Source organism: Pan paniscus, chromosome 16, assembly GCF_029289425.2.
Source record: "Pan paniscus chromosome 16, NHGRI_mPanPan1-v2.0_pri, whole genome shotgun sequence".
Lineage (NCBI taxonomy): Eukaryota > Metazoa > Chordata > Mammalia > Primates > Hominidae > Pan > Pan paniscus.
In genome coordinates, this window is record NC_073265.2 from 78,538,979 (window position 1) to 78,566,812 (window position 27,834).

Consider the following 27,834-nt stretch of genomic DNA (forward strand, 5'->3'; position numbering starts at 1 on the left):
TATGTCTACACATCTAGTGGTCTCTCATTAGTGTTGTGGAAAAAACTGGGTTCTTTTCTCACAGTCATGACAGGCTCACAGACACTTTGAAGGGTGAGAAGGGTAGGATTTATTGGGTGAAAAGGAACAACAAAAAAAAGGGAACAGGGATTCTTAGCGAAGCAAGAGTCCTGCTAGCAGACTTCCCGCCTCACAGATTGAATCCCAGGTTACCACCCAGGAACAGGAGAGGCCAGGTTCCTCTCCCCTGCAAAGGGCACAAACTTCCCATGGCCCCCATTCTCCCCTCCACACCCCTGTTCTCCCAGTGCCTTCATAAAACTGATCATTCTTTGTCCAAAAGGCTTTCTGCTTTGGTCATTTCTTAGGTCTTCACTCTCTTGTGAAGATCCTCATGTGTATGTAAAATTAATAAAACTTGTAGCTGGGCTTGGTGGCTCACGCCTGTAATCCCAGCACTTTGGAAGGCCAAGACAGGAGGATCGCTTTAGCCTGGGAGATCAAGACCAGCCTGGGCAACATAGGGAGACTCTCTCTACAAAAAATTTAAATACTAGCTGGGTGTGGCATGCCTGTAGTCCCAGCTGCTCGGGAGGTTGAGGTGGGAGGATTCCTTGAGCCCAGGAATTTGAGGCTGCCATGAGCTGTGATCACACCACTGCACTCCAGCCTCGGTGACAGAGCTAGACTCCGTCTCAAAAACAACAAACAAACAACAAAAAACTTGTATGCTTTTCTCTTGTTAATCTTTCTTGTATTTAATTTGGTTCCTAAACCCAGCCAGATATTCCACTTAAGAACTAAGACAGTGTTAACCCAAAATTAGAGACTGAGCCAGGGGTCTCAGTTCATCGAGATTTGTTGAGTGAGAGTTTGAGGTCACACCCAGGAGAAACAGGTCACAGAAACATCTGTGGCCCATGCTCTTAGAAGCAGTTTTCAGAATTTACAAATGTCTTTAAAGGGAAGAAGACACCTAGGAAGAGGGAGTTAGGAGGTGAGTTTGTAATCGAACTTCTCAGTGTGAAAAATCTAACAGACTTTAGTTTTAGGGGTTAGGCTTAGGTTACAAACCCAAAGTTATACTTAATATGTGCTTGTTTTATGGGAGGATCTATATATCTTGAAAGGTTTAGGGGCCAGCAAAGAATTTATGAGCAATTTGTGAGGGCAGTCGTGAGACTTTTCGTCTCCTTGTGGGAGTCTGGCTAATATATAATGCTTTAACACCAGCCTGTGAAGCAGCAGCTCTCCGCTTGGGAAAAGGTTGGTGTTACTGCGTGACTCCGTCTCCAGGCTTCACTTTGGTATAAAGAGTTTTGGGGTCCTGAGATGTTTCTTTTCCTTTACAATGGATTGAACAGATCATTAGGCTCCATACAGGACCCAACATCCACCTTCAACAATTATTAATGCCAGGCGACATGTCAGAGCTCTGGCTTCGGAAAGTGGTCGACTTGCGGGTTAGTAAGAAGAATTTACTGACAGTATAAGTTTGAAAAAGGAAAGTTTTAAATTAGCCGGGTGTGGTGGTGCATGCCTGTAATCCCAGCTACTCGGGAGGCTGAGGCAGGAGAATCAGTTGAACCCGGGAGGCAGAGGTTGCGGTGAGCCAAGATCGCACCACTGCACTCCAGCCTGGGCAACAACAGCGAAACTCCATCTTAAAAAGAAAGAAAGAAAGAAAAAGGAAAGTTTTGTTAGAAGGAACCCTGCAGCAGAGTTCAGTGGAGGCCTCAGCGAGACAGGACAGAGCGCATCACAGCGGACTTTTCCATAGGGGTATTTATGGACCTAAAGCAGGAGCTGAAGGGTAATTTGCATGATAAATGATTACATTTTTAGACATTTGGTGCCTTGATATCAGCAAGGGTTCTGCATGCATGCATTCCAGAGATGTATAGAAATTCTAGTTACTTACTAATTTTAACTTGAAAAGAGGCCTGGAACCAGGTGCCTTTAGATAATAGGGAAGCCTAATTACGTCTAAATTCCTCAGAGACAGGGGTTTTTGTCTCCGGAGGTCTGCTTGATGGTCACCAGGAGATTTTTGCTCTCCTCAATTAACATTTAAGAATATGGAGGAGCCAGGCACAGTGGCTCACACCTGTAATCCCAGCACTTTGGAAGGGAGAGGCAGGCAGACGGCTTAAGCTCAAGAGTTTGAGATCAGCATGGGCAACATGATGAAACCCCATCTCTACAAAAAACACAAAAATCAGCTGGGTATGATGGTATGCACCTGTAGTCCCAGCTACTGAGGAGGCTGAGGTGGGAAAATTGTTCAAGCCTGGTAAGTTAAGGCTGCAGTAAGCTGTGATAGCGCCACTGCACTCCAGCCTGGGCGACAAAGTGAGATCCTGCCTCAAAAAAAATAGAATATAGACAGCCTGGCATAGTGGCTCATGCCTGTAATCCCAGCACTTTGGGAGGCCAAGGTGGGAGGATCTCTTGAGCAGTTCAAGATCAGCCCGGGCAACATAGTGAGACCCTGTGTCTAAAAAAAAAAAAAAAAAAAAATGAAATTAGCCAGGTGTAGTGGTGCTAGCTAGTGATCCTAGCTACTCCGGGGGCTGAGGTGGATGGCCTGAGCCCAGGAGGTCGAAGCTGCAGTGAGTCTATATTGCACCACTGCACTCCAGCCTGGGCAACACACCAAGACCCTGCCTCTCAAAAAACAGAAAGAATATGGGAGAGGAGGGATTTGGGAGTCAACCTCATGTCCAAATCCAATCCCACCACCAATTCACCGGTGAGAGGTGAAGTCAGCTGGACTTCCTGAGTCGAGTGGGGACTTGGAGAACTTTTCTGTAACTAGCTACAGGTTTGTAAAATGGACCAATCAGCAGGACATGGGCGGGGACAAATAAGTGAATAAAAACTGCCCCCACCCCCACACCCCCCCACACCACCACCTTGCAGCAGGCAACCCGCTTGGGTCTCCTTCCACGCTGTGGAAGCTTTGTTCTTTTGCTCTTTGGGTTCGTGCCAATTTTAAGAGCTGTAACACTCAGGGCGAAGGTCCGCAGCTTCATTCTTGAAGTCGGCGTAGACCACGAACCCACCGGAAGGAACCATACTCCGGACACACCAGGACCCTGGGTAAGTTGTTCAGTCTCTGCATAAGTGAGAATAATACCTCTCACCTGAAGGGACTGTGCTGAGGACAACATAAAATTAGGTAGCTCTAAGACACTAGCTCCATGTCCCAGGCAAAGTAAATGCTCAGTGAATAGTGATCATTGCTACAGACTATGTAGCAATGTGTGCTATGGGCCAAGAGTGTGAGTTGCCTGGGCTTGAATCTCAGCTCCTGCTGCTTTCTTTCTGTGTGATCTGGGATAAGTTACTGACTCTGTCTGTGCTCCAGTGTTTTCATCATAGTACCTACCACATTCAGAACAGTTTTAATTTTAACATTCAGAACAGTCCATGACAGATTAGTGAGGGCTCAATAAAGGTGGGCTTTGCCCCTGATAACACAACCTGTTGAATTCTATTTGATTTGGCATATATATATATTTTGAGACGGAGTCTCGCTCTGTCGCCCAGGGTGGAGTGCAATGGCACGATCTCAGCTCACTGCAACCTCCGCCTCCCGGGTTCAAGCGATTCTCCTGCTTCAGCCTTCCGAGTAGCTGGGATTACAGGTGTGCACCACCAGGCCCAGCTAATTTTTGTATTTTTAGTAGAGACAGGGTTTCACCATGTTGGCTAGGTTGGTCTTGAACTCGACCTCGTGATCTGCCTGCCTCGGCCTCCCATAGTGCTGGGATTAACAGTCGTGAGCCACAGTGCCCGGCCTAATTTGGCATTTTACAAATTCCATTCACATCTATAAGTATCCTCCTTCTGAAGTGGAATCCCGGAGTCTGAAGTTTAACTCAGACCAAGTTTACAGCACCGAGCTGGGTGCAGTGGCTCGCACCAGTAATCCCAGCATTTTAGGAGGCCGAGGTGGGAGGATCACTTGAGTTCAGGAGTTAAAGACCAGCCTGGCCAACATGGCAAAATCTCATCTCTACTAAAAATATAAATATTACCCGGGCAAGGTGGTGCACACCTGTAGTCCCAGCTACTGGGGAGGTTGAGGCAGGAGGATCCCTTGAGGCTGCAGTGAGCCGTGATCATGCCTCTGCAGTCATCTGCTTGATAGAGCGAGACCCTGTCTCAAAAAAATAAAGTCTCAGGAGTCTCATTTCCAGAAGAAATGTCAGATCTGTGGGCCCAACAGTTACGTGTTCTGTTTGGCTCGCTTGTGGATCTTACATTGTTCACAGGACATCTAAAGAAGCTTTTAGGTTGACATTACCTTGAAAAGCTGGAGATACAAACCAGGAGAGGCTTCAAGGTGTCCCTCCCCACTGACTAGTGAACAAAAGGAATCCCAGATCTTGAAGACCTTTACACTGCTGTGGAGGCTTCCCTGCCTGAGCCCTATCAGCTGGAAACCCTGGAGTGGAATGTACAGGAGCTCGAGGATTCATGGATGAATCTATCCCATTACCCAATACCCACTGGGTGCTGAGCACTGGGGATGGCAGAATGCAGTGTATGCAGCTTTCCCTAAGTGACTTTGGACTGCAGACTTAACATACATAGGTTTTCTTTTTATGAAGTGTATAAACCAAAAATAAAATTCTAAGCGCCCCCCACCCCCCACCCCGCCAACCCTCTGAATGGACTTTCTCCTTGGCCAGGGCGCTCTTAAATTTTTCTTTTTTTTTTTTTTTTTGCTGAGATGGAGTCTTGCTCTGTCGCCCAGGCTGGAGTGCAGCAGCATGATCTCGGCTGACTGCAACCTCCGCCTCCCAGGTTCAAGTGATTCTCCTGCCTCAGCCTCCCAAGTAGCTGGGACTACAGGCACGTGCCACCATGCCCGGCTAATTTTCTTTTTTTTTTTTTTTTAGTAGAGACGTGGTTTCACTGTGTTAGCAGGATGGTCTCGATCTCCTGAACTCGTGATCTGTCCATCTCAGCCTCCCAAAGTGCTGGGATTACAGGCGTGAGCCACTGCACCCGGCCTTTTTCTTTTTTTTCCTTTAAGTTCTGGGATATATTTACAGAATGTGCAGGGTTGTTACATAGGTATACATGTGCCGTGTTGGTTTGCTGCACCTATCAGTCCATCATCTAGGTTTTTAAGCCCCGCATACATTAGCTATTTGTCCTAATGCCCTCCCTCTCCCTTCCCTTGCCCCCAACCCCCTGACGGGCCCTGGTGTGTGATATTCCCCTCCCTGTGTCCATGTGTTCTCATTGTTCATCTCCCGCTTATGAGCGAGAACATGCAGTGTTTGGTTTTCTGTTCCTGTGTTAGTTTGCTGAGAATGATGGTTTCCTGCTTCATCCATGTCTCTGCAAAGGACATGAACTCATTCATTTTTTATGGCTGCATAGTATTCGATGGTGTATATGTGCCACATTTTGTTTATCCAGTCTATCATTGATGGGCATTCAGATTGGTTCCAAGTCTTTGCTATCATAAATAGTGCTGCAATAAACATACGTGTTGGTGGGAGTGTAAATCAGTTCAACCATTGTGGAAGATAGTGTGGCAATTCCTCAAGGATCTAGAACCAGAAATACCATTTGACCCAGCCATCCCATTACTGGGTATATACCCAAAGGATTCTAAATCGCTCTTAAAATTTAACCTGAGAGATGGGTCAGGCCATGATGGGAAGTAGGGATCGGACATGCCTCATTATACCTCTCCAATATTAACAGCAACACAGACCTTTAAGTCTAATAAGAAGCATTTACAACCTATTCTTTCTGAAGCCTGCTACCTGGAGGCTTCTTCTGCAAGTAAGAATTTGGGCTCTACCATCCTTTATCTTAACCCAGACATTTCCTTTCTATTGATCCTGATGGATTTTTAGATAAAAACCGATTGTCAACCAGAAAATTTTAAAATCTGTCGATAGCCCGGAAGCCCCCACTTCCACCTTTCTGAACCAAACTAATGTATTTCTTAAATGCATTTGATTGAAGTCTCATGTCTCCCTGAAATGTATAAAACCAAGCTGCATCCCGACCGCCTTGGACACATGTTCTCAGGGCTTCCTGAGGGCTGTGTCCTGGGCCATGGTCACTCATATTTGGCTCAGAATAAATCTCTTCAAATATTTTACAGAGTTTGACTCTTTTCATCTACAGGTGTGTTGGGGCCCACAATACCATACTCCAAGATGAAAGTCTCAGAAGCAGCTCCAGAAATAAGTTTTTCTATGACCTTCTTCCCTTTTGTCTCTGGCCCCTTGTTCCCCCACGGGCTAGCCATAGAAACTAGAACCTTTCCCCAAGGCGAGCCATAGGAATCAGAGCCCCTTTTCCCCACAGCCAGCCATAAAACCCCAAAATATTGCTCTAATCCCACCCCCTTTCTGTGTAAAAACTGGTCATAAAGAAATTAACCTACCTTGTTTGACTGTGGGTCATAAGACCCCCATTCTGGAGAGAGTCCTGCCCCACACCCAGAAAAAAAGGGACTGCTGCAGAGACAGGCCAAGAAGAATCTACACCAACAGGCCTTGCTGGGTTCCCCCACTCAGGCTGTTAGCGCTACATCACACCCTTTCTGTCCAATCATATTTCTATACAGCTGTCCATACTTTGTTGAACCTAAGCAAAGAAAGGGACAATCTCCTGTGAAAGGAAGATAAATCTTCCCCAAATCACTAAGCCAAAGGGAAAAGTCAAGTTTGGAACGGCGTTGGGCAAACCTGCCTCTCATTCTATTCCTAAATAAGATAGCTACAAAGATAAAAAAATAATAATTAAAAAAAAAAAAGGCTACATACCTCCTTCACAATTTGCCCACAAGGAAATTCCCTGTGGACAAAGGACAGAACTCAAAGTCATCCCTCTGCTCACATGGGACAAATGCGTATGTGATGACTTCCTTTGCCCTGTTGTTTCACACTAATCCAGACTAAGGCATATTCCTGTAAATTGTGCATTCAGTGAAAGGCTAATCAGATACTCAAAAGAATGCACCCATTTATGTCTTTTCTACCTATGACCTGGAAGCACCCCCCACACACAAAACTCTGAGTTGTTCCGCCTTTCCAGACTGAACCAATGTATTAAATACATCTTACATATATTGATTGACGTCTCAAGTCTCCCTAAAATGCTTAGAACCAAGCTGTGCCCAACCACCTTGGGCACATGTCATCAGGACCTCCTGAAGCTATGTTACGAGTGCTTCCCTAACCTTGGCAAAATAAACGTTCTAAATTGACTGAGACCTCAGGAGTTCGAGACCAGTCTGACCAACATGGCGAAACCCCATCTCTACTAAAAATTCAAAAATTATTCGGGCATCGTGGCAGGCGCCTGTAATTCTAGCTACTCTGGAGGCTGAGGCAGGAGAATCTCTTGAACTCAGGAGATGGAGGCTGCAGTGAGCCGAGATCATGCCATTGCACTCCAGCCTGGGCGACAGAGTGAGAATGTCTCAATAAATAAATAAATCGACTGAGATCTGCCTCAGATATTTGGGGTCCATACTCTGCTGTATCTTGGGTCTTCATTTTGCAGTTTCCTGTGTCACATAAAACTATGACCAAATAAATTTGTGTGACTTTTCTCCTATTTGCCTTTTGTCAGCTGTTTTTTCAGCAAACCTTGGTTTCTAGAGTCTCTTTCAAATCTTGCCTTTTGTGATTATGTCATGAGTGGTGTAAGGTTAGCGATAAGCAGGTCCACGCATGTTTGTGTCTTTCCACTGTAAACCAAAAAGTATCCAAGACAGGTCTTCAACTTAGAAGTGTATTTTGCCAAGGTTAAGGACATACCTGGGAGACAGGTCTGTGTGTAACTGCCCGAGGGGTTCCTCCTGCCTGCTGCATAAAAACCACAGCATTGTAGTAGAGAAAGAGTTTAATAGACACGAGGCCGGCCTCACCACATGGGAGAGGGAGTTCATATGCAAATCATCTTGTCCTAAGCTCACAGGTTAGGGGTTTTTCAAAGACAGCTTAGGGGAAGTGGTGGGAGTGGCCAAGTAACAGATACTTGCTGCTGATTGGTTGGGGGGATTAAATCATAGGGGTTTGAAGTTCTCCTGTGGGCTGAATCTCTTCTGGGTGGGGCCACAGGAACAGGGTTGGCAGTCCAGGTGGAGCCATCCGGTCCAGGTGGAGCCATGGGCATCGGACATACAGAAAAACTGGAAATATATCTCAAAAGGCCAATCTACAATAGTGGTGTTATTTGCAGGAGCAATTGGGGAAGTTGCATCTTATAACCTCCGGAATAATGGCTGATCCCTTTATGTCTGTGCCTTAGCAGGACTCAGGTCCCTCCAGTGAACCTGATGGCCTTCCATTAACTTTACAAAAGCAGTTGAGTTTGGGGCAAGGCCTATTATCATTTAAACTATAGCCTAAATGTCTTCCAAAGTTATCGTGGCCCAATAGCCCAGGAAAAATTCAGAGAAAGGTGAGATGGGGGTTGAACAGTTAGCTTCGCTTACTGTTATAATTTTCCTCACTGATACAATTTTTGCAAAGGTGGTTTCATGTGCCCTTCTCCAAAGATGATTTTGAGGGTTTCCCTATTTAAAGGGGAAAAGCAGGCTGGAGGGGAAAGGGGAGTGTGTGGTCACATTACTGAGTCTACGTGTTGCAAGAGAAAAGGAGCAGGTAGGAGAATAGTCAATTATATACTCATCTTGCACTCAGCAAATCAGCACTTTACATAGGATAAGGTGAGCAGCTGGGCACAGTGGCTCACGCCTGCAATCCCAGTACTTTGGGAGGCCGAGGTGGGCAGATCACCTGAGGTCAGGAGTTCGAGACCAGCCTGACCAACATGGAGAAACCTGTCTCTACTAAAAATACAAAATTAGCTGGGCGTGATGGTGCATGCCTGTAATCCCAGCTACGTGGGAGACTGAGGCAGGAGAATCACTTGAATTCGGGAGGCGGAGGTTGCAGTGAGCCGAGATTGTACCATTGCACTCCAGCCTGGGCAATAAGAGCAAAACTCCATCTCAAAAATAAAAAATAAAAAATAAAGTGAGCATAGAGTAGCTCCTTGTGCAGATATTTAACCTTTTTGTTTGTTTGTTTGTTTTCTGTAGCTTTCTGCATAACTCAGCTTTCAGCTTAATTTTTTCCTTCTGGCACAGTGAATTGGGGTCCCAAGTTTTTATTTTCTGATCACACCATAATGTCAGGCCTTTATTGATGCTGTTTCCATCACAAAAGCCACGAGCTACAGGGAGTTCCCAAGGAGGCAGTACTTGCCGTTCACTTGGAAGTCAGAGCCGCAGGCACACAGGCTCAAGCCACTCCACAAGTCCATCAATATTGCAAACCATACATAATAGTATACTTAATATAGAAATGTTATAGGTTAAACAGGCCACAACAAACAAAGTCATATTTAACATCAAGAGGAAAAAGAGAAAGGAGAAAAGGTTAACAAACCAGTCTAGGGGGAGCGAAGTAGAGTGAAGAGTCCTGGTCTGGGCCAGGCCATCAGTCAGTCTTGCAAGAAACAGTTTTTGGCAGGGCGCAGTGGCTCATGCCTGTAATCCCAGCACTTTGGGAGGCCGAGGCGGGTAGATCACGAGGTCACGAGTTCAAGACCAGCCTGGCCAACATAGTGAAACCCCGTCTCTACTAAAAATACAAAAAATTAGCCGGGTATGGTGGCAGGCACCTGTAATCCCAGCTACTTGGGAGGCTGAGGCAGGAAAATCGCTTGAACCCGGGAGGCGGAGGTTGCAGTGAACCGAAATCGCACCATTGCACTCCAGCCAGGGCAACAGTGCAAGACTCCGTCTCAAAAAACAAAAAAAGTTTTTGACGGCAGGGCCTTGGGTGCATATGTGGAGTTCTTGTCACTCATGATAAGTGTCAGTCAAGACACTGGTGTTGACACAGGAGATAGAAATTATTTAGGCAGATAGTGAGGGCAAAAGAGTCCTTGGCAGAACTCCTCTCCTAACAAAAAGCAGCCCAAGAAATTATTATTTTTTTTCCCTAACAAAGAGCAGCCTGAAAAATCAAGCTGCAAACATAAATAAGAAAGCTGGAAGCTTGCATGGGGGATTGCCAGCAGCTGCACCAATAGAAAAGGGCTACCTGGGGGCCAAGCATGTCCACCATGGAAGCTCCACCTTCCCTTTTTTTGTCAGCATGTGTACAGTAAGAAAGAAATGGGCAACATGGCGCAGCTCAGGCAGGGAACCCACCTGCATAATAAAAGCCTGGGTGGGGGCTGCCAGAGATTCGCACCCTATGCAGGTGGGTGGCAGATGTAGGACACTTGGTCCCAACCGGTTTTTCATGCCCTATGTAGATCAGACACCACCTTCCCACTAGCTCATCTATAAACCCCCCTGCATTTCACCACGGATCAGCAACCCATTTTTTCAGGACACCTCTCTGTAGCAGAAAGCTATTCTCTTTCTTGTGCTGATTAAATTTCCACTCTTAACCCCTCACTCTTTGTGTGTCCGCATCCTTGATCTCTGTGGCCATGAGACAAGGAACCTCAAGTTCAAGCAATTCTCCTGCCTCAGCTTCCTGAGTAGCTGGGATTACAGGTGTGCACCACCATGCCTGGCTAATTTTTGTATTTTTAGTAGAGGCAAGATTTCACCATGTTGGCCAGGCTGGTCTCCAACTCCTGACCTCGTGATTCATCCGCCTCAGCCTCCCAAAGTGCTGAGATTACAGGTGTGAGCCACCGTGCCCAGCCAGGCCTGCTCTTTTAGAGTCACAGAGTTCTCTGGTGACAACTGACAGTTGGAAGAGTTGTGCTTGTTTGTGTCTTTATCTGGTTGGATGCAGCCTTTATCTTTTTTTTTTTTTCTGCTTATTAAGCAAAATATCTTATCCTTGTTGGCAAAGTGCCCTGTGAAATATAAAATGGAGTCTTTTTCTAAGATGGAGTTGGTGGGGTCAAGGGTGCTGTACACAGATTATATCTTTTTTATTATTATTATTATTATTATTATTATTATTATTATTATTTTTAGAGACAGGGTCTCCCTCAGTTGTGCAGACTGGTCTTTAACTCCTGTGCTCAAATGATCCTCCTGCCTCAGGCTCCTGAGTAGCTGGGACTACAGGCATGAGCCACTGCCCCTGGCTACCTAGTTCTATTTTTGATCTGAACTTCTACTATTTTAATCATGTGATTCTTTTGCCAAAACAACAAGGGAGAGAGAGATATCAGAGCCTGGGGCTTCTGCAGAGTGGCCCTCCTCTCTGCCGGCACATCTGCCCACACCACCTCCTGCACACAGATGTTTACAGTCGCCAGAAACCACAGCACTTCCGCCTGCTTCAGACAGTGTGGCCAGCTCATCCCACTGACCTCTTGCTTTGTTTATTAGAGAAAAAAAGCAAACGCCTGACTACCACCAAAAAACCCTACCACCAAGGTCCCAGACAGGCTGAACCCATAACCTCAGGGAGGGAGGGCAGCCTGAGGTGAGGGGAATCCCAGTGGCCTGAGGAGGGCTTGGCCACCCCCTGACCCCGGCAGGAGCACCGTGAATGAACTGAAAAGGGGGCCCTGTACCCCAGCGCTGACCTTTTCATCCCAGTGCCTGGTTCTTCTACCACGGACTCCACGGTGTAAAATGACTTTCTTTCTTGTCAGCTGCATTTATGAAATAATGCTGCTAAAAAGGCCAGTTATAGTTGTGAAAAGAAAGTTGACCAGGTGTGGGCGATTGGATTAGATTCTGGTTTCTGTCATCCGCTGCCCCGCTTCCTAGAAGCAGACTGTTTATCCCCACCAGCCATGAGATGTGTGGTGCCTCCCGGGGAAAGAGTGTGCCTTTCCTGCCCTGTCAGGCCTGGCCACATGAGTGATTATGGCCCATGAAACATGGTGGAGGTGACACAGCCCAGCTCCGAGCAGAGGCTCTAAGCATGTACACCAAAAAGTATCCAAGACAGGTCTCAATCAATGGAGAAGCTTATTTTGCCAAAGTTAAGGACACACCTGAGAGACAGGTCAGTGCCTTTCTCCAAAGATGATTTTGAAGGTATCAATATTTAAAGGGGAAAGTGGGCTGGAGGGAAAAGACAGCACAGTAATTCACATGTTACAAGAGAAAAGGAGCAAGGAAGGGGACAGTCAATTATGTAATTATGTATTCATCTGGCACTCAGTAATCAGGACTTCACATAAGGTGAACACAGTAGCTACCTGTGGAGATTTCTTTCTTTCTTTCTTTCTTTCTTTTTTTTTGAGACGGAATCTTGCTCTGTCACCAGGCTGGAGTACAGTAGAACGATCTCAGCTCACTGCAACCTCCACCTCCCAGGTTCAAACAATTCTCATACCTCAGCCTCCTGAGTAGCTGGGACTACAGGCGTGTGCCACCACCACACCTGGCTAATTTTTTGTATTTTTAGTAGAGACGGGGTTTCACCATGTTAGCCAGGATGGTCTCGATCTCCTGACCTCGTGATTCACCTGCCTCAGCCTCCCAAATTGAGGGACAGGCGAGAGCCACCGCGCCTGGCCACCTGTGGAGATTTCTAACCTTTTACCTGTAGCTACCTGCTTAGGAACAAAAGGAAAGGCAGTGGATTGCATGATGCAGCTTTCAGCTTAATTTTTTCCCTTTCAGCACAGTGAACTGGGGTCCGGAGTTTCTATTTTCCTTTCACAAGCGCCATTGCGTTGCTTCCTGCAGCTGTCCTGCTTTCTGCCTCGGGGATACCTAGTTCCAGACGGGGGCTCCTCCTTCACCTTAAGTCCTGGAATGAGAGGTCACAGGGGCAGAGCTGCAGCCACCAACATATAACGTGAGAGCAAGCAACAAGCCATTGTTGTTAGAAGCCATGAGATTTGGGAGTTGTTACCTCCTCAAGGTTGTAGCACTGACTCCTGCTGATGTCCAGCGTGCAGACTTACCCTAAACATTTCAGCCCTGACATCCCATGCCTTACAATAAATCTCTCTCCCTCCACCCCCCAACCTCCAGAACCAATCCAGGTGTTACTATATTCCCAGGCCGAACTATCCTTATGATCTGCAAGGCCCTGGGTCTCTGCGGCTTCTGCTGCAGGGTGCAATGGGGATGTGAGGCAGGACTCTGAGAAGCTGGGTGCCCCCAGCTGGTGCTTGGGAGCCTTACACCGCTGAGCTGGAACTCATCCCCAGGCTCCTGGCCCTCCTCTCCCTGAGCCCCCACCCTCTCCTGTTTTACATAACCCCCAGCAGGCCTGTGATCCTTTGCTGATTTCTTTTCCTCTTTAAGGTTGTCCTTAAGTATGATTTATCCCAACTTCATCAATGTAAAAACAAGTGTATTGATCAAAGACTTAGCAGCAGCCTTTCCCCTTTCAGGAAGTATCTATCCCTTGAGTCTTTTCTTTCCTTCTTTCCTTCTTCCCCCTTCCCTTCTTCCCTCCCTCCCTTCCTCCTTCCGTTCCCTCCCCTCCCCTTCCCTTCTACCTTTTCCCTTTGCCCACTCCTTCTCATCTTGTCTCTAGTTTCCACAAATGTGCAGACAGTGAATACAGTGGGAGAGAAAGGGCCCACTCTGGGAAGTGATTGCAAGGCACAAGGACAGGAATCAAGCCAACTGCATGGTGTGGAAGGGCAGGAACAGGTGCAGGCGCAGCAGCCCGGTCAGAGGCACGGAGGGCAGAAGCAGGGCCTGGTAGTGTTCGGGAGGCTGGTTGGGAGGTGAAGCCCTTCACTGACACAGGATATGGGGAAGAGTTGGTGAGGGGGTGGGAAGAAAGTTATTTGGGTTTGAGATGTTAAATTGAAGGTATCTGTGGAATGCCCATGTGGACAGGCTGAGAAGGCGGAAGGAAGTTAGGATCCACAGCTCAGGAGAGCAGTGGAGAAAGACACTGTGGTTTGGGTGGGCCTGAAAATCCCGGAGAGAGGTGAAGGTGCAGGAGTGGAAGAGAAGTGATGAGTGACAGGAGAAGTGCTGGCTCCACGCTGAGGAAATTCCAGCATTCAAAGGACTGGCAGGTAAAGAGGTGCCAAAAAAGAGGAAAAAGGGGGACAGGAGGGGCAGTCCATCTCCAAGTTCCACAGAAAGAGAAGAAAGAGACAGAAAGGCTGGGCGTGGTGGCTCACCCCTGTAATCCCAGCACTTTAGGAGGCCGAGGCAGGCAGTTCACCTGAGGTCAGGAATTCGAGACCAACCTGGCCAACATGGTGAAACCTCGTCTCTACTAAAAATACAAAAAATTGGCCAGGCTTGGTGGCTTGCGCCTATAATCCCAGCTACTCAGGAGGCTGAGGCAGGAGAATCACTTGAACCTGGGAGGCAGAGGTTGCAGTGAGTGGAGATCGTGCCACAGCACTTCAACATGGGCGACAAGAGCAAAACTCTGTCTCAATTAAAAAAAAAAAAAAAAAAAGGAGAGAGAGAGAGAAAAGAGAGAGGATAGAAATAATAGGAAAAATGCCGGGTGCGGTGGTTCACGCTTGTAATCCCAGCACTTTGGGAGGCTGAGGCTGGCGGATCACAAGGTCAGGAGTTCAAGACCAGCCTGGCCAACATGGTGAAACCCTGTCTCTACTAAAAATATGAAAAAAAAAAATTAGCTAGGCATGGTGGCATACACCTGTAATCCCAGCCACTCTGGAGGCTGAGGCAGGAGAATTGCTTGAACCCAGGAGGTGGAGGTTGCAGTGAGCCAAGATCATGCCACTGCACTCCAGCCTGGGTGACAGAGTAAGACTCTGTCTCGGGGTTGGGTGGGGGGAAGAAAGAAATAATAGGAAAAAAATCCCTAAGTGGAAGAAAGACATGAATCTTCAGATTGAAAGAGTTCAAGTGTCAAGCAAGATAAAGAAAAGCCAAAAACAAAACTAGACACAGCCTGGTGATACTGCAGCACTCTAAGGATAATGAAAAGCTTTCTACATGTTTCTGGAGTGAGGAAAACAGGTCACCTGCAACTAGCATCAAATTTGTCATCAACAATATTGGGTTCTAGAAGACGTCTAAGATATATATTGAAAGATATTGAAAGAGCGCCTTCCAAGTTCTCAGGGAGTTTTGATGCTATAGATGTACACCCGTGTGCATTTTCTGGGGAAAAAAAAGGTTCAAAGACATACTCCAGCAAAATAAAAAAGGAATTCACAAACAGGAAATAGTGAAATTAACTGAGGAGCACAATGTGGAAAAAAAAAAATCCCAGAATGACAGTTGTCCACAGACCAGCAAAGTTAGTGGTTCAGTTAGAATAGCAAATCAGGGAGTTACATTAAAAAATGATTTCAAGAAGAAAGTGGATTCCACTCAACAAATAATGTTTATGAAAGAGGATGATCTTTGTCTTTCCATCAGTAAAAAAGCCAGAGAAGCAATAAACAAAACTCCAGGAAAAACAAAAGGTTATGTAAGTTGTGGCCCATATGTGAAGCAAGCCTTTTCTCTTTCCCTTCTTTTCTCCTCTTTTCATATATATATATATATATATATATATATATATATATATATATATATATATATTTTGAGACAGAGTCTTGCTCTGTCACCCAGGCTGGAGTGCAATGGCACGATCTCAGCTTGCTGCAAACTCCGCCTCCCGGGTTCATGCCATTCACCTGCCTCAGCCTCCTGAGTAGCTGGGACTATAGGCACCCGCCACCACACCCGGCTAATTTTTTGTGTTTTTAGTAGAAGCAGGGTTTCACCATGTTAGCCAGGATGGTCTCGATCTCCTGACCTCGTGATCCATCTTCTTTTCTTTTCGAGACAGGTTTTCTCTGTGTTCCCTAGGCTGGAGTGCAGTGGTGCAATCTCGGCTCACTCCAGCCTTGACCTTGAGGGCTCAAGCCATCCTCCCTCCTTAGCCTCCCAAGTAGCTGATGGCATGTGCCACCATGCCCCGCTAATATTTGTATTTTTTGTAGAGACAAGGTTTTGCCATGTTGCCCAAGCTGGTCTCAAACTCCTGGGCTCAAGCGATCTGCCTGCCTCAGCCTCCCAAAGTGTCAGGATTACAAGTGTCAGCCACTGTACCCAGTCTATTTTTCTTAATTGAGGTATAATGTACACATGGAAAAATACTCAGATTTTAAGAGTAGCATCCAACCATTTTTATCAAATAATGTAAGTAAAATATAGCATTAACGTTCATTTCATCTGTTTCTTTTTTGTTTTGTAATGGGGCTACTAGAAAATTTTAAAATACATCTGTGGTTCATGTTGTATTTATTTTGAGATAGAGATACCCTCATTTAACATATACCCCTATCAAGACAAAGAATATTTCATCACCCCAGAATTTTCCTCATGTCCTTTCCCAGTCAATCCTCCTCACCCCAAAGCAATTGCTGATCTGAAAGAGGCTAATATTGAGAAACAGATGAAGTATGATAACTGGGTGGCCATTCCACCTGGATTCTTAGAATGTCTCCTTCAAGCAGCACAAGTGCAGTGCAAAGAATTACATTTAATTCCTTATGGATCCCTTTTTTTTTTTTTTTTTTTTTTTTTTTTTTTTGAGACAGAGTCTTGCCCTGTCACCCAGGCTGGAGTGCAGTGGCACAATCTGACTCACTGCAAACTCCGCTTCCTGGGTTCAAGCGATTCTCCCGCCTCATCCTGCCGAGTATCTGGGATTACAGGTGCACGCCACCACGCCCAGCTAATTTTTGTATTTTTAGTAGAGGCAGGGTTTCACTATGTTGGCCAGGCTGGTCTCGAACTCCTGACCTCAAGTGATCTGCCCTCCTCAGCCTCCCAAAGTGCTGGGATTACAGGCATGAGCAACCGCACCCGGCCACCCATCACAATTTTTTGTCCTAACATTATAAAGAATATTTATGGGTGTATTGGTTTCCTAGGACTGTTGTAAGAAATTACCACAAACATAGTGGCTTAAACTAACAACATACAATTTATTCTCTCACAGTTCTGGAGGCCAGAAGTCTGAAATCAATGTCTTGACAGGCTGCTCTCCCTCTGAAGTCCTGGGAAAGAATCCTTTCTTGCCTCTTCCAGCTTTTGGTGGCTCCAGACATTTTTTGGCTTGTGGCCACATCACTGTAATCTCTGCCTCTGTGGTCACACTGCTTTTTCCCCTTCTCTGTATCTTCTCTGTGTGTCTCTTATAAGGACAGTTGTCACTGTCTGTATTCAAGCTTCACTTGGCTAATCTAGGATAATCTCCTCATCTTCAGATTTTAAATCAATGATATCTGCAAAGATCCTTTTTCCAACTAAGGTCATATTCACAGGTTCCAGATTAGGTCATGGACAGTCATGTCCTTTGGGGGGCCACCATTCAGCCCACTACAATTGGTTTTCTTTTTCTTTTTTTCTTTTTTTTTTTGTCTGAGACGGAGTCTCGTTCTGTCACCCAGGCTAGAGTACAGTGGCGCCATCTTGGCTCACTGCAACCTCTGCCTACCGGGTTAAAGAAATTCTCCTGCCTTAGCCTCCTGAGTAGCTGGGATTACAGGCGTGCGCCATGCCCAGCTAATTTTTGTGTTCTTAGTAGAGACGGGTTTTCACCATTTTGGTCAGGCCGCTCTGGAACTCCTGACTTCAGGTGATCTGCCTGTCTTGGCCTCCCAAAGTGTTGGGATTACAGGCACGAGCCACCACACACAGCCTACAATTGGTTTTCCATTCTTAAAGCCCACATCTCAGTGGAAACGTGAACCACGTAGGTTATTTTATTTTATTTTATTATTTATTTTAGATAGAGTCTTGCTCTGTTGCCCAGGCTGGAGTGCAGTGGCATGATCTTGGCTCACTGCAACCTCTGCCTCCCAGGTTCAAGTGATTCTCCTGCCTCAGACTCCCAAGTAGCTGGGATTACAGGCACTTGCAACCACACCCGGCTAATTTTTGTATTTTTAGTAGAGATGGGGTTTCACCATCTTGACCAGGCTGATCTTGAACTCCTGACCTCGTTATCCACCCTCCTCGGCCTCCCAAAGTGCTGGGATTACAGATGTGAGCCACCATGCCCAGCCCACATTAAGTCATTTTAAACGTTCTAGTAGCCACATGGTTACAGTAGGAAGTTGAGTCAGGCATGAGTGGGGCAGGAGAGGGCTCCCCTCACCCACCAGGAATGTCAGGCAACCATCAGGTGATGGTTTGGCAGTTGTCACACTGCCTCTCTAAAATGATATTTGGCAGCTGGTGCTAGGGAGAGGCAATTTCCTGATGGCCCACAGTTGTCACACTAAATTGATAATTGGTCGCAGGCACCAAGGAGAGGCATTTTCTCAATAGATAAAAACACTTGAAATTCGTCATCAGCAGCTTCCAATAATTTATCCGGAATTGGGTGCGTGAGTTTAGGCATGCACGTTAAGAGACAAAATGGTGGAGTATGACTTTGCAGGCATTCCACCAGAAAAGGAAAGAACGCCTCAGGTGAGCATGCATACAACTTCTAAAACACACTGTGCATGCTCACCTCCCAAGCGCAGGGAGGGCACCGTGCATGCGGGCAGCTCGCCCTATGGGAAGGATGAAGGGAAATGGGAACAAGACACTGGAAGTAGGCCAGCATATACAACCCTAAGTCAAAAGATCCAACATCACACTTGACCTTCACGGTGCCCATCTGGGTGTCTTCCAAGTGCGCTTTCCTTCCTTTGCTGCTGTAAAGCTTTTTAGTAAACTTCCACTCCTGCTCTGAAACTTGCCTCGGTCTCTTCTTCTGCCTTATGCCCCTCAGTCAAAACCTTTTTTCTGAGGAAGCAAGAATTAAGGTAGCTGCAGACCGATATGTATTTGCCACTGGTAACCCACATATTTGCCGCCCCTAATAACATTACAAAAGGAAAAAGAAACAGATAGAATTAATTTTAATGTAATTGATAGATAAGTAGTTTTTGTTTTTGTTTTTGTTTTTTTTTTTTTTGAGACAAGGTCTCTGTCCCCCAGGCTGGAGTGCAGTGGCATGATACAGCTCACTGCAGCTTCAACCTCCAAGGCTCAGGTGATCTTCTCACCTCAGCCTCTCAGGTAGCTGGGACTACAGGTGTACACCACCATCTCCAGCTAATTTTTTTGTATTTTTTTAAGAGACAGGGTTTCACCACGTTGCCCAGGCTGGTCTCACACTTCTGGCCTCAAGCGATCTTCCCATTTCAGCCTCCTAAAGTGCTGGGATTACAAGCTTGAGCCACTACGCCTGGCCTAATGTATATTTTATTTAATGAAACATCCAGAATATTACCATTTCAACATTTAACCAACATACAATTATTAATAAGAGAGTTTACCTTTTATATTGTTTTTAGCACCAAGTCTTTGCAATCTTGTATATTACGCTTACAACACAAATCAATTCAGACTGTCCCTGTTTCAAGGGCCACACATGGCTAGTGGCTACCATGGTGGACAGAGCAAATCTAGATAATGCACAGAGTAATTTATTGCAGAGTATGTTTATATGGATGGGATAATTTATTATAGAGGATAGAATGTAAGTATTACAAACACTGACAAAGTAAAAGTAAGGATATAGTCACAGAGGTTGGGAAATGTGGGGAGATAACAGGATGAACAAATTTCACATAGTAGGAAGTGAATCAACAGAAATTTAAGTATAGAATTTAGAATTATAGTGTAACCATTTGTTTCAGTCTATTGCCGTGTAACAACCTACTCCAACATTTTAGCGGCTTAAAGCAACAACTATTTTATTTGCTTGTGGTTCTGTGGGCCGGGAAGGCAAGTCACACTTGGTTGGGGGGTGCTGTTTCTCATGGTAGTGGCTGAAGCACTGGGATAGCTGGAGACTCCAGAATGGCCCACTTGCATGACTGGCAGTGGATGCTATCAGCCAGCTTAAGCTCAGCTGGGATTGCTGGCCAGGGACCTCTGTTCTCCTGTGAGCCTCTCTCCAGGCTGCTCAGACTTCCTCAGGGAAGGGGTTCTAAGAAGGAACCTCTCAAGAACTGAAGATAGATGTTGCAGATCTCTTAAAACCCAGCCTTGGGGCCGGGCGCGGTGGCTCACGCCTGGAATCCCAGCACTTTGGGAGGCCTAGGCAGGCGGATCACCTAAGGTCAGGAGTTTGAGACCAACCTGACCAACATGGCAAACCCTGTCTCTACTAAAAATACAAAAACTAGCCTGACGTGGTGGCACGTGCCTGTAATCCCAGCTACTCAGGAGGCTGAGACAGGAGAATTGCTTGAACCCAGGAAGCAGAGGTTGCAGTGAGCCGAAATCGTGCCATTGCACTCCAACCTGGGTGACAGAGTGAGACTCCGTCTTAAAAACAAAACAAAACCAAAAAGAACCCCAGCCTTGGAAGGTACACATTTTCACTTTTCGTGCATTTTATTGATAGAAATAGGTCACGGGGCCAGCCAAAATTCAAGGGAAGGGAAACTAGACTCCACCTCTTAATGGAGGGAAAGCAAATTAATACCGCAAAAGAGCACGTAGGATGGGACATCTCGTTGTGTCCGACATTGAGAACACAATCTACCATACCACTAGAAGAAAACAGACAGATAACAGACACTTGGGGAGAAGACAGGTGGGAAGGGAGCTGAGAGAGCTAGCTTGAAAATTATTTACTCTGGATACAGTCAGATGTTGATAAATCAATAAATATGAGACTGTAAAAAGTAAAGTAGAGGTTCCTCTTCAAAGACTTTCCTCCCCGTCTAATTAGGAATAGATAGTAACTTTTCTTAGAAGCAAAATTTATTCAAAGACCTGTGCTAACATTCTTAAATATCTGCCAGCCATAATAAAGAAATCAATGTACTTTATGTTCTTAGCTCCCACAATTTAGCCTAAATATATGCCCTGGCAAGCTTATACTGGTCCAAGCATAGCCTGTTCCTCTTCCTTATTTGAAAGTGCTTTTACCTTTTTCAGCATTCCATAAGTTACCTCCTCCTTCCTTTGTTCTCCTCTGCCTTTGCCTCTTTTAAAAAGTTCTAAGTTGCAGACGGGTGAGGTGGCTCACGCCTGAAATCCCAGCACTTTGGGAGGCCGAGACAGGTGGATCACGAGGTCAGGAGATCGAGACCATCCTGGCCAACATAGTGAAACCCCGTCTCTACTAAAAATTCAAAAAAATTAGCCAGGCTAATGGTGGCGGGCGCCTGAAGTCCCAGCTACTCGGGAGGCTGAGGCAGAAGAATGGCATGAACCCTGGAGGCAGAGCTTGTAGTGAGCCGAGATCGCGCCACTGCACTCCAGCCTGGGTGACAGCGAGACTCCGTCTCAAAAAAAAAAAAAAAAGTTCTAAGTTGCTAGCCAATCGGGACAAATACAGAATGTCAGGTCCTGCTCAAGCCAGTGGAAACCAGACACAGCAGTAGGGTAGACACGTCAGGTTATAAATGACCCTGTCTCCTTTGTTTGGTGTGCTCTCATGGCAAAACTGCTGATGAGTGTACCCTTTCTGCAGAAAGTATAAAAATGGCCTTGCTGAGGAATTAAATTAATGTTCAAGTGCTATTTCTTCATGGCACCGGGGAACAAGCATTTCAAACAAGACAGAAACAGTGATTTAGTGTAATACTGATAACAGAAAAGACACAAAACAGAGTGGTAAAATCACTACCTCTGGGTGGTAGGAATGGGGTTGGGAAGATGAAGCAGGAGACGTTGATGTTGCATGTTCTACTTTGTTAAACCGAGGGAATTAGTATTAAGAAATGGTGTTCATGGGCTGAGCGCAGTGGCTCACACCTGTAATTTGAGCACTTTCGGAGGCCAAGGCAGGAGGATCACCTGAGGTCAGGAGTTTGGGACCAGCCTGGCCGATACAGTGAAACTCTGTCTCTACTAAAAATTCAAAAATTAACCGGGCGTGATGGCATATACCTGTAATCCCAGCTACTCAGGAGGCTGAGGCACGAGAATTGCTTGAACCCAGGAGGTGGAGGTTGCAGTGAGCCAAGACTGCATCATTGTACTCCGGCCTGGGCGACAGAGTGAGACTCTGTCTAAAAAAAAAAAAAAAGGAATGAGATTCATGGATTATTTTTATGACGTAAATAAACATATATTATGAAGCTAGATAAAAATAAACCTATGAGACAAGGAGGGTACATAAGAGAGAAAGAAAGAATCTGTGGACTCTAGCAACATATAAAAAGGACTATACACCATGACCAAGCAAGATTTACTCCAGGATATGCCAAGTTGGTTTAACACTGAAAATCAATCAATGTAATACACCATGTTAATAGAATAAAGGACAAAACCACACGATCATCTCAATAGATGCAGAAAAAGCATTTGACAAATTCCAACAACTTTCGTGATACTCAACAAGAAGGAGTAGAAGAGAACTCCCTCAACCTAATAAAGGACATCTACAGAAACCCCACAGCTAACATTAGACTTAATGATGAAAGACTGAATGCTTTCCCAGTAAGATCAGGAAAAAGACAAGGATGTCCGTTCTCACCCCATCTATTTAACATTGTACTGGAGGTTCCAGCCAAGGCAACTGGGCAGGAAAAATAATTTAAAGGCATACAGATTGAAAAGGAAGAAGTATAACTCTGTGTTCACAGATGACTTGACCTTGTACATAGAAAATCCTAAGAAATCACATACACACATGCACAGGCGCAACTATGAGAGCTATCAACAAGCTCAACAAGGTTGAAGGATACAAGACCAATATATAAAAAATCAACTGTATTTTATACACTAGAAATAATCCAAAAAATGAAATTAAAAAAACAATTCTATTTATAGTTACATGAAAGAGAATAAAATATTTATAAGTAAATTTAACAAAAGAAGGAATGACGTATACATTTAAAACTACAATCATTGAAATAAAAGGAAGATGTCACCTGTTTTCGGATTGGGAGACTTGTTAAAATGGCAATACTATTCAAATTAATGTACAAGTTCAACACAATGTTTTGTTTTGTTTTTTTTTTTTTTTGAGACAGAGTCCCGCTCTGTCTCCCAGGCTGGAGTGCAGTGGCACAATCTCAGTTCACTGCAACCTCCATCTCCTGGGTTCAAGCAATTCTCCTGCCTCAGCCTCCCAAGTAGCTGAGATTATAGGCATATGCCACCATGCCTGGCTAATTTTTGTATTTTTAGTAGAGATGGAGTTTTGCCATGTTGGCCAGGCTGGTCTTGAACTCCTGGCCTCAGGTGATCGCCCACCTCAGCCTACTAAAGTGCTGGGATCACAGGCATGAGACACCATGCCCAGCCTCAACACCATCCCTGTCAAAATTCTAGCTGCCTGTTTTGCAGAAATTGAAAAGCTGATCCTAAAATGCATATGGAAATGCATGGGACCTGGAATAGGCAAAACAATCTTGAGAAGAACAAAGTTAGAGGATTCACAGTTTCTGATTCAAGACTAAGTGGTACTGGGACAAGGACAGACATATAAACCAAGAGAACAAAACTGAGAGTCTAGAACTAAACCCACATATTTATGGACAACTGACTTTTGACAAGGTGCCAAGCCCATTCAATGAGGAAAAGACATATCTTTTCAAGAAATGGTGCTGAGACAACTGGATATCCACATCCAAAAAAAAAAAAAAAGTTTAATCCCTGACATCACACCATATACAAAAATTAAGTCCAAAAGGATCAAAACCTACATGTAAGATCTAAAATTATAAAACTCATAGAAGAAAACATAGAAGTAAATTATTGTGAACTTGGGTTAGGCAAGGATTTCTTAAATATGACACAAAACACAAGTAACAAAAGAAAAAACAGATAAGCTGGACTTTATCAAAACTAAAAACTTTTGTACTTCAAAGGACACTACCAAAAAAAGTGAAAAGACAACCCACAGAATGGGAGAAAATACTTGCAAATCGCATGTCTAATAAAGGTCTGATATGAGAATACATAAAGAACTCTTATAATTTAAGAAAAAAGAGATAACCGAATTTTTAAATGGGCAAAGGATTTAAATAGATATTTCTGCAAAAAGCTATACAAGTGGCCAATAAGCACACAAAAAGATATTCAACATTATCAATCACTGGAGAAATGCATGTCAAAATTACAATGAGGTGGCACTTCATATCCACTCGTATGGCTAAAACCAAAAACACAGACAATGAAAAGCGTTAGTGGGGATGTGGAGAAACTGGAACTCTCATATATTGTTGGTGGGAATATAAAATGGCAAAACCATGTTGTAAAACAGTGTGACAGTTCCTCAAAAGATTAAGCATAAAATTACCATATGACCTAGCAACTCCACTCCTATGCGTATGCCCAGGAGAAATAAAAACATGTATCTGCACAAAAGCTTGTATACAAGTGTTCATTACAGCACTATTCATAATAGCCAAAAGGTGAAAACAACCCAAATGTCCATCAACAGTAACAAAACATAAAACAGACAAGTTTGACAAGTTGAACTTTACCAAAATTAAAAACTTTTGTACTTCAAAGGATACTACCAAAAAAACTAAAAAGACAACCCACCTAATAGGAGAAGACATTTGGAAATCACATGTCTGTAATAAACAAAGTGGTATATCCATACAATGGAATACTATTCAGCAATAAAAAGGAATAAAGTGCTAATGAATGCTACAACATGGGTGAGCCTTGAAAACATTACACTAAGTGAAAGAACCCAGTCACAAACGCCACATATCCTTTGATTTCACTTACATGACATGTCCGGAATAAGAAATAGGTACAGTCAGAAAGTAGATTTGTGGTTTCCAGAGGCTGGGTGGAAGGGAAAGGGGGAGCAACTGCTCATGGGAACAGAGTTTCTTTTTAGGGTGATGGAAAGTTTCTCGAATCAGATAGTAGTGATCGTTGCACAACTCTGTGACTATCCTAAAAGCTATTGAATTGTATACTTTAACATGATGAATGTTATGGTATGTGAAAAAGGAAGGAAGAGGTGAGAGAAAGAAAGAGTACAAATGCATATAAAACTTGGAGGAAGAAGAGAAAGAAATTAAGGAATTACTAAACCTTTTTTTTTTTTTCTTTTTGAGACAGAGTCTTGCTCTGTTGTCCAGGCTGGAGTACAGAGGCGTGATCTCGACTCACTGCAACCTCCGTGTTACAGGCTCAGGGATTCTCCTGCCTCAGCCTCCCAAGTAGCTGGGACTACAGGCATACATCACCACGCCCAGCTAATTTTTTTTTTTCTTTTGTAGTTTTAGTAGAGATGGGGTTTCACCATGTTAGCCAGGCTGGTCTTGAACTCCTGACCTCAAGTGATCTGCCCACCTTGGCCTCCCAAAGTGCTGGGATTACAGGCGTGAGCCACCGCACCTGGCCAAAACCTTTATTTTCTCAATGAAGCAGACATTCACTCCACAGACCTTATGTACTATATGCAGAACACAATAAATGCCTCTTGGCCCAGCTGAGGCTCAGTAGCTGATCATTCACTAAGAAGGCAGAGGGCTCTGCTGATTCAAAAGGGATACCGGGTTCAGGATTTCAAATGGGGGAAGTTTCCATTGAGCCTTCTAAGTGCAGGGAGCCTCCTGACCTCAAGTGATCCGCAGATCTCGGCGCCCCCATAGAGTGTTTAAGCATCCCGGGCCACTATCTGTGGCCCAAAAGGTTTTTTAAGGGGCAAGAATCCTTTTCTTGGCTTCTGCAGTCAGTCTCCTTGCCAGTGACAACATCAGGGCAGCAGTGGAAAAAGACACGCTTTCAGTTGCTGGAAAAAGTGTCTTCACCGTCTTGGCAAGTAAGTGCTTTTGTTATTTTCCCACTAAGTGATTCATTCTCCTGGAGGCAACTCCTTGGGCACTTCCTGGACACCCACTCACCTGTAAACACTGAGGTCGCTCCTGTCCAAAAGGAGTGCTTCCTGTGGCTGCCTGCAGAAAAGACAGGCTCAGTGTAGGCAGAAATGGCGGCTTTCAGAAATACCGCATGATCTCACTCACATGAGGAATTTAAACCAGCGGAACACAGAGACAGGAGAGGAGTGGAATGGTGGTCACCAGGGGCTGGCGTCGGGGTGGAGGGTGGAGGTGTTGGTCAAAGGATACAGAATTAGACAGCAAGACTTAGTTCAAGGGATCTATTGTACAATCTGATGACTATAATTAATGCATTGTACACAATACTTGAAAATTGCTAGGAGAGTAGATTTTAAGCGTTCCCACAACAAATAAGTAAGTCTGTGAGGTAGTACATATGTTAATACTTTGACAAAGCCATTCTGCCAGGTATACATATTTCAAAACATCATGTTGTATACCACAAATGCATACAATTTTAATTTGTCAGTTTAAAAAATAAAAAGAAATTACTGCCTTCTCTCTCTTTGCCTCCCCTTAAGGAATGCCTTCACTGCCTGAGGGACCTGTCCTAGGTGCCAGAGTGAGCAGGGAGGAACACAGGTGTGTCTCGGTGGCTGGAGAACTCAGCCAGGACGACGCCCAGTTTGGAACTGTACCGAAGCTGAGCCCTGCCTTGCACGGCTGAAGCTTAGCCACAGAGGCGGAACTTCCCTGGCTTTTCCTGGAAGCGGAAGCCGTGAAATGGCCAAAGCACAAGACAGGGTGGTGCAGTTTTGCTCCGGCGCGATCACCGTTGGCCACGCGCCTCGGTCTCTATCTGTAAAAGAGATCCCCATCTCTGGTATTTGATGCTGGAGAGAAAAATGTGCGGCCTCCGCCCAACCTTGAGTTTCCTGCTCCACCGCGCCCTCTCGTGGTTAACTGGACTCACGGCTTTCTCGCCCCCAACCCCAAACACCTACATTGCGGTTCTCAAGCTTGGCTGAGCGTGGGAATCACCCGGGGACCTGCGAGACACCGATGCCTGGGTACCGGACTCTATCCGCGCCTCCCCCTGCGAGAGATTCTGACTTAATTGGCCTGATGCAATCTGGGCGTCCCCTGGGGATCACAATGTGCAGTCAAGGCTGGGAAACACTGACCCACTTCTGCTCTGCCAGGGGTCCTGCGTTTGGCTGACGACATTTCTCCTGTCAGAGCCCACCAGACTCTGCTTTCCGGATATTAAGGATCCTTTTGCAAGTCAAAACACCTCAATGACGGCATCACACCCTCAAGCATCCACCCTCTACTCCTGAAATACTCATGATTAATATGTGCTTTTAATTTCTATTGCTGGAGAAAATGTTTCTGAAAAATTGCACTTACATAAATAGATAAGGCATATTATTTGTATTATCTGCTGAAAACATCCGTGATGTGTGCATGTGTGTGCTGCGTATGCACAGAGCTTCCTCACTATAATTTCAGGAGCTTCTCAGGGCCTTAGGTCAGAGATCCGCTAGCCGTGCCAGGGCACTCTGGCCCTAATGTTAAAAATAGACCATGGCTTTAGCCACTCCTGTCAGTATCTTGTCTCACTGCCCAGTGCTCCATTCATCAGGAGAAATTCCTGAGCTGCTGCCCAGCCAGTCAGCCAGGCCCAACTGAAATTCCCAGGGGGCCTGTGAGGGGTCACACGTACTCTTAGCTTCTAGGCTGGACCTCAGGACTCCTAGCAGAAGGATATCCACTGTGGCCCTGCGACCTTGTCAATCGTTTGATTCACAGCCTCTCAGTGACACTGGCACTCAATGAGATGGGCTCCTTTCATGACACGGTCACCACCATCATCACAATCTCCAGCATTTTTGGGTTCCTACTATGTGTACAGTAGTTTTCAGGAACATTTATTATTTATTTATTGAGACAAGAGTTTCCCTCTGTCACCCAGGCTGGAGTGCAGTGACATGATCTCAGCTCACTGCAACCTCAGCCTCCTGGGCTCAAACGATTCTTGTACCTCAGCCTCCCAAGTAGTTGGGATTACAGGCACTCACCACCACACTAGCTAATTTTTGTATTTTTAGTAGAGATGCGGTTTCGCCATGTTGGCCAGACTGGTCTTGAACTCCTGACCTGAAGTGATTTGCCCAC

General features: G+C 45.3%; 1 long non-coding RNA gene across 1 annotated transcript; it reads left to right on the forward strand.

Annotated features, from left to right (window-relative positions):
* The first annotated feature begins 1,922 nt into the window (after positions 1 to 1,922).
* Positions 1,923 to 27,111, forward strand: LOC103786398 (uncharacterized). Its single transcript, XR_001337203.4, has 2 exons — positions 1,923 to 3,102; positions 26,238 to 27,111. It is a non-coding gene; the product is annotated as an uncharacterized LOC103786398 (long non-coding RNA).
* Positions 27,112 to 27,834: the final 723 nt, after the last annotated feature.